Raw genomic sequence first — 8316 nt, 5'->3', positions numbered from 1 at the left:
ATATATAAGGCCTCGTGTCTCAAGTGAAACGAATGCGGCTCTAACTAAACCTATTAGAGAGGAGGAGCTTCATCAAGCTGTTCATAGTATGGCAAGAGAAAAAACTCCAGAACCTGATGGTTTTAATCCAGGTTTTTATCAAGATCATTGGTCCACAATTCACACAGGTGTGTTCAACTTTGCTAAGTCGTTTTTTAATGATTGCCAACTAGACCCAAAAATAAATAGTACACACATCTGTTTAATTCCAAAAATAGATCAATCTTGTGAAGTTAAGGACTATAGACCGATCAGTTTTGCCAATATTGCCTATAAAATCTTATCAAAAGTTTTAGCTGATAGACTTAAACCGTAGCTGAACACCATTATATCTGCAAACCAATCTACTTTTATTCTTGGTAGATTGATAACAGATAACATACTAATTGCTCATGAACTCTTGCATTCTCTTCATACTAAAAACATGGTTCACCATTATATAGCCACAAAGCTTGACATCAGTAAACCTTTTGATAAAGTTGAATGGTGTTTTGTCGAGGTAGTTATGAAGAAAATGGATTTTTCAAAAGTCTGGTGCAGCTGGATTATGAAGTGTCTCTCTACAATATTGTATTCTGTTCTTATTAATGGTCAGCCAGTTGGTCTCATAAAGCCACAGAGAGGTATACGCCAAGGTGATCCTATCTCACCATACATTTATTTGTTATGCACGGAAGCTTTATCTGCCTTAATTCAAGAAAACATTCAATTGGGGAAACTTCATGGGTTTAAAGCCAGCAGAAATGGCCCAGCTATTTCACATTTACTTTTTGCACATGATTCCTTGCTATTCTGCAAAGCTACAGAGGAAGAATGTAAAACTCTGCTGGATATCCTCAATCAATATGAGCAAGCATCAGGTCAGGCTGTTAATTTTCAGAAATCTGCTATAACATTTAGCAAAGGTTTTGATTCGAACAAAAGACAACAAATTTGTCAAATGTTGAAGTTTCACAAAACGCAAGGCTTTGGTAGATATCTTGGTCTACTTGAGTTCATTGGAAGGAACAAGACAAATGCTTTCTCCTATTTAGCAGAGAGAATAGATCAAAAAATTTATAATTGGTACACTAAGCTTCTCTCATCTGCAAGTAAAGAGCTGCTACTCAAATCAATCGTCACAGCCATCCCTACTTATAGCATGTCTTGTTTCCTCCTACCCTCAAGAATAATCAATCAAATTACAAAAAGTATGAGACATTTTTGGTGGTCAAGCAGTAAGGAAAAGCATAAGATCCCTTGGGTACCATGGCAAAAAATTGTTGATTCGAAAAAGGATGGAGGATTAGCGATAAGAGATTTGAAAGATTTTAATATCGCTCTTCTAGCTAAGCAGAGCTGGAGAATCCTCCAGAACCATCTTCGCTTATGGCAAGGGTATTTAAGGCAAAATACTTCCCAAAGACAAGCCTCCTCAAAGCAACAGCCAAAGCAAATTCAAGCTATGCATGGAAAAGCATTACCCAAGGTACACAACTTATTTCTCATGGTTTAAAATATATTGTTGGAAATGGGGAACAAATTGAAGTATGGAATGATAATTGGCTCCCTCTAAATCACCAAGACCACCATCTGGACCAGGAGCACACATGTATTCCCACTTGAAAGTTAGCGATTTACTCTATCAGGGTCATTGGAATGAGGAGCTTCTTTATTGCATCATGAATCAGGAAGATGTTTCTCACATCAAAAACATTCGTCCTACTATTACAAGATCTCCTGATGTCATAAGTTGGATGCATACTAAAGATGGTGTATACACGGTCAAATCTGGATACCATCTTCAGCGTAAGCTCTCTCATGATGCTTCCCTCATGGTAAATTCTGTTCAAAATCACATAGCTTCCAGCACGTTTTCAAAGATATGAAACCAAAAGGTTCCACAAAAAATGAAACACTTTTGGTGGAAATGTCTTCACAATGCTTTACCAATTGCAGAAAACCTTAAGAAGAGAAGAATACTACGAGATGATAACTGTCAAAGATGTGGTGAAGCTATAGAAAGTACTAACCAGTGTTGAGTAAGTAAGAAAATCTGGAACCATTCCCTTGGATCTTATCACTCAGGTACATTTCCTTTCTCAAACTCAGTCCATCAGAACATAGACTTCTTGCTGAGTTTAAATACAACCAAAGAAAGGATGCAAGCGTTTCCCCTTTCATTGGCTGACATATATGGAAAGCAAGAAATGATCTTCTTTTCAACAATAAAAAGCTATCAATTCCAAACATTATCAATAACACTTTTATGGATTTACAACAGTGGAAAGATAGCTTAGTATACAATCAAGAAAATGCAGAGACTGAAAAATCTCAAAAGACTGAAAAACAGGTTTTAACAAAATCTGTAAGCAAATGAGAGCTTAATTTGAAAGCCAATGAGTACTATTGCTTTGTTGATGGATCATGGGTCTCCCCTTCTGAAATTGCAGGAATTGGCTGGGTTCTTTATAACACAAATAATCAAATTATTCTTCTAGGCAGAGCATCCATCAACCCAACGGATACATCCCTTGAAGTTGAAGCTGAAGCATTAAGGTCAGCTGTTTCTCATTTTAAAAGGCTTGGGTACAACAACTTAAAAGGCTTGGGTACAACAACGTGATGTTTTGCGGAGATGCATCCACCTTATTTCAAAAGCTTCGTCATATGATGGAAAAAGAGCAGAAGTACCAGAATGAACACTCTTTTCTTGCCACTTATTTGCAGGACATTATGAATCTTACTCGATCCTATACTAACATTTCTTTTGTTAAGATTTCTCGTAATGTAAACACAAACGATGATAAGTTAGCAAAGGAAGCTAGAATAAGTAAGTCAAGTTATGTAATATCATGGATGTAAATTACTGTTTTATCAAATAAAAACTTGTTGCCAACAAAAAAAAAAAAAATTGAAAACTTATAGCTTTTTCATGTAAAGTTTTAAATGGATAATCGATAAACTTTATCAATTAAATTCATAAATTTTCATATTTATCTTAACATTTTTGAAGTACATTTTTGTGTCATCCTCTCTTATCTTTGTATCCAAACAAGTCTCAACTAACATCTACACAATCCTTACAACCAAACACAATCATTTCCTTATTTGATAATATTAATTTCCTAAAATATATCTATCTAATTTAAATCAATATGTTAGATTAAAATATAATTATCCTTTTATTTTTATTTAATCTTATATTTAATTATTTTAATTACTATTTAATACATAAAGTTAATAAAATTTTAGATTTTTTTTGTCAACCATTGGGCCACAACTGGCCGGCCCATTAGCCAAATTCCTATATTCGTAGGAGCCGGGATTCAATTCCAGGTGTGATGGTGGCTTCTACAAATGGACTTATCTCCTGCCACTGCACTAAGGTCACTTCACAAAATTTTAGATTTTTTTCAGCATATAATGTGATTTGAATTTTTATAAACAGATATATATTAAAAATTGTCTTAGAATATTTGTAACCAAACAAGTATATCCACATATAGAGCTCGGAATACATTTTTGGAGTACAATAGAGTGTCATCACTTTTTGCCAACTTCGGGTCGGGTTTTTAACTAAAATTATAACCAATTCAATTATCCGGATCCTCCTTAAAATTGCCGAATATTTTGGGCCGGTTTTTAATCCATAGCATACTTATTTACATCCAATTAATGTCAATTAATGTCCATTGTATCTTAGGAAAGATCTAATTTGCATGCCGAATTTTTAGGACCGAGTTTGACAAAAATAATTGATAACCCAAATTATGTAATCACATCCTCTTAATCACATCCCCCTATAATATAGCAACTAATTCAAGATAAATACATCTTAGGAAATATCTAATTTGCGTTTAATAAACGATAATAGACCTGTGGTGTACCACAAGTAAAACCTAGTATCAGTTATTTTTAATGGATAACCAGGTATACAAATTATTTTGAGAATTGACTAGAAGGATTTTTAAAGGGGACTAGGTTGGACTCCGTGCTATGCCGCGAGAGTGAATTTTTCTTATATTTTTTCGAATTTCATAATTTAATATATGTTGTTTAAAATCAAGTTTCATAATTTTTTGATAATTTCAATGGTAAATTTTTATTATTATGAGTTACACCATCATCATATGATACTTGAATTTTTGATTTCATAAAATCAGTTTTGGCTATATTTTAAATTTTATTACCCAAAAAAATGATTTTAGAGATTTCAAACACTTAGTTCTTTATTTGTTTCTCACTCACAAACCCTTTAGAATAGTAACATAGATTACTGTTTGATATCTACATTGTAAATGTTTTTGATGGATCTTAGTCTTTTAAGCTTAGCACTTCAACCTTTGTCTTATCTCACATAATTTATCTCTTACAACATATTATACTTGTTCTCGTCTTTTAGTCTATCTATTTTTTCAGTTAATATTAATTGTAGACTTAAATAAACAATTACAATTATTTAACAGAAAAATTAAATAAACATACTCATTTACATTTTTTTCGCATACTCATTTACATATATGGGCCTAAACTACAATAATAGCCCAATGGCTTTTTTACCTTCATTGACCAAGTTACGTTTATTCTCCTTTGCGTCTTCGTCTTCTTCTTCCTCTGCGACCACACCACCAATTCATCTGGTCATGCTTCCTCTTTGTTCTTCATCATCATAGCATCTTTCACTTCTAGTTTTCCTTTATCTTTTGCAATGAATCAACTTCCAACACTCCCTCTTGATTCATTTGCTTAATCCCCAAAATCCAATTCAGGAATTTGATCCAAAGGCTTCTTCTTCTCCTTTGTGATTCACCTCTTCAATGTATGAATATCTTTCAAGACATTGTCACAGCTTAGTGGTGAGTAATCTTGCTCCCTCATGAATCAATTCTCCTTAATTGTTTTTGTTTTTTGGTTTGTGAACTGTCTCTCTCACGTTTTCTTCTTTAGTTGTCTGTGCAACCTCGTTCTGGTCCCTTTGTGGTGAACTTGAAATGATTATATTTTCCATCTCTTGTTAGTTTCATATCATAATATCAAAACAATCCACATAAGAAAACCATGGAAGTATACAACAGAGACGGGGTAAACTACCAACCTTGCAATAGTTTCCTTCTTCAACAAAGTTAGTTACTTTTTATTAGATGATAATACAGGGCAATTTTCTACACAAACCTCTGATTATATTGATGGGAGTTCAGAAAATAGATTAAAGTAACAATCAGCGGAGAGAAAGGGAGGGATCATATTGCATCAAAACCAAATGTCACAAGACATAGACACAGAGAGAGGGAGGGAGAGAGATCGGCAAACCTGGAATTCAACAAACTGATATTTAATAAAACGTAGCACAAGACTTGATTTTCCAGCCCCCACTTCTCCAAGTAATACTCTGAAGCACTTAAACCAAGTTAATCACCTAAACAAAAACAAAAAAAGAACAAAACAGACTTGTCTTCCGCTATAGGTGTTAACAAAGAGACCTTAAGTATCCACAATTAAATACCATAATCATTCCACAAAATTTTTTTAATATCCAGATAGTTCATATTGCTTCAGATAAGCAAATCATTATAAAAGTATCAAAACCACCTCCTTATTGTTTTTTTATCGAGAGCCCAAGTTTACATCTTTGACACATAACATATCATAACACTAACAGATTTGCTTGGATATTACAATTTTCTGGATTTAGAACAGACCTCAAGCTGATTGTCAGAGATTAAGGACAAGGACACCTTGAAACTTTTCAAATGCTTGAGTTTCAGTTTTCGACCAGACAAACCAACTCGGTCCAGTAAATGCTATGAAGCTTGTTGCAATGTACTCACAACCTCCACAGCTTCTTATTGTTTTATGATAAGAGATGTGGTTTAAAGCTAAATAATCAAATCAAAACTAAACAATATGTGACCCATCTCTAAACTTATCTCCGTAGCTATCACACATCAAGTTCAAAACATAAACCCACAAAAGCAATCAACTTTCAAAAGGGGAGTTAGTTTAATACTCTTTTGTGAGCTCACATCTGGGAACAAAGAACCATCGTGACGGGATCGTATTTCGCATGACGGAGACATCGAGATTTGAGGGAGACAAGAAGAAGAACCACCGTGGCGGGATCGCATTTCGCATGATGGAGACATCGAGATTTGAGAGAAACATCGACCTATTGCTAATATTGTGAGTAACCAAATATTGTGCTTAGCTGTATTAATTGTTTTAATTTGATTGGATATTTATTTTAATTGATGTGCCAATCTCTCCTTCAATACAAAAGCTGAGGTGTCATGCTCTAGTGAGAAACAATTTTTATCGAATTGATTCTCATCAACAACACAAACATATGTTTTTTTTTATTTAGCACATCATCATCCCATAATATGTGATTAATGTTTTGAAATTTCACTTCACAAATAATGAATGACCTTGGTTAGCTAACAAGTTTAGAATATCCTTTTTGAAGTAAAAATATAGAATAATTAATTTAAGAAAATAAGGTTTTTCATGCATATTGATTTTTTTTTGGTTCTACCCCTACCCTAATTAATGTATTGTTTTATTTGATATCATAAATTAATAAATTAAAAGAATAGAGATAAAATTGGAAAATCTATCAAAATTTTGTATTGAAACATAAAATGGCAACTAATAGTTTCTAAAATGACAATAATTTGAAATGAAAGAAGCGTATTCTAAAGTTAAGATAGAGTAATAGGTTAGAAATGTTTTTGTTTTTGAACGAAATGGTTAGAAATGTTTGTTGATGTTTGTTAGAAAAATCCAAATATGTCTATTTGGAAGTAGACGTTGGCCAAATCATTTGCCAGTTTTGTTTAGTTGTTTTTTGGTTTTTATTGTTTTATCATTCGGATGTAAAATTAAAATATTGTAGTCGGAGACTTGATGATAAATAAATAAATCAAGATATTTTCAAACTATAGATAAAAGTAAAGTAAGTAATTTTTAAAAAATGTATAATACTATAATCTTTTGAAAAATTATTAAAAAAGAAACTGAGGTGATTTAAAAGTGGACCGTATTCAAGACTTAAGTAAATGATTAAGAAAGTTTCAAAATTTAAGTATACACCCGACTACTGATACACCCCATGTGCTTTGTACTTAGTTGTGGGCATATATAAATGCATCAATACGTATGTTATGTCTGGTGCATAGGCACACGTATGATTAGTAGATGACGTAAAATATTGCTTTGATATTTACAGAAAGTTTCTCCAAATACATTCACTTTTTTTTGTTTGTATGTTATTAGATTTATCCAGTCTAAGTATTAAACCAGTTATCTAAATAAATCGTTGTCAAAATTTTTTATGTTAGTAAGACTTGGATTAGTAGCATAACATAATTGGAAACATTATGTCATGGTAAAATAACAAAAATAAAAGAAAATTGCAGAATGAGAACTCGTAAAATATCTTAGAATAACAAAATTGTAGGATTTGATACGTTTTGCGCCTGTTTTAGAAATCGTTAGGCGCTAGTCGGGGGGTCAGAGTGGGACTAGCATCTAACGAAAAAATTTGAGATTAAACGAGATTAATCGGGAACTAGTTTTAGGGTTATTTTATTAACTTAATAATAAAATAAAAATATATAGTATTAAATATATATAATTATAGTATTATCTTTAAAATTATGGTAAGCACATAAAATCACAATTTAAAAAAAAAAAATATGATTTTCATTAAAAGTTTGTACATTAGTTATTGTAAAACATCATAAACTCTTAATTTAAATGTCTAAATAACCGAAAAGTACATATTTGATTTATATTTGGCTCTAAAAATAATCATAATATACAAAAATTAAACGGAAAGTAATCGGATTAGACGGATTATAATCAAATTAGACAGGTATAATTGAATAATCGATGTTAGACGAGGATTAATCATTAATCGAGGCAGAAAGGATGGGCCTAACAATTTTGCGGGACATAATCGGTGATAGGCGGGAATTTTTAAAACAAGGGTTTTGCAAAATGAAATAATTTAATATGTTATTGCCAATATACACTTATCAATTCGTATATAATAAACAAATATAGCCCAAAACGCAAATAGTATACAGTTCCTTTGGTTCATTGATGGTCTCACATTATATATATTATTGTTTAGTTTCAATCTTAGCTCTCACCCAAGCCAGAGCTTACATTATTTTTCTTTGCAAAAAGCGATAAAAATGTTAGTCAATATATCAAACATAATGAGTGCATTATAGTTAGTTAACTCATATCACGCAGTACAAGGTTACAAACCATGCATAATACATGAGCAGT

The sequence above is a fragment of the Camelina sativa genome, chromosome 19 (genome assembly GCF_000633955.1).
Source record: "Camelina sativa cultivar DH55 chromosome 19, Cs, whole genome shotgun sequence".
Taxonomy (NCBI): Eukaryota; Viridiplantae; Streptophyta; class Magnoliopsida; order Brassicales; family Brassicaceae; genus Camelina; species Camelina sativa.
The sequence above is the reverse complement of the archived record's forward strand: the minus strand, read 5'-3'. Positions refer to the sequence as shown.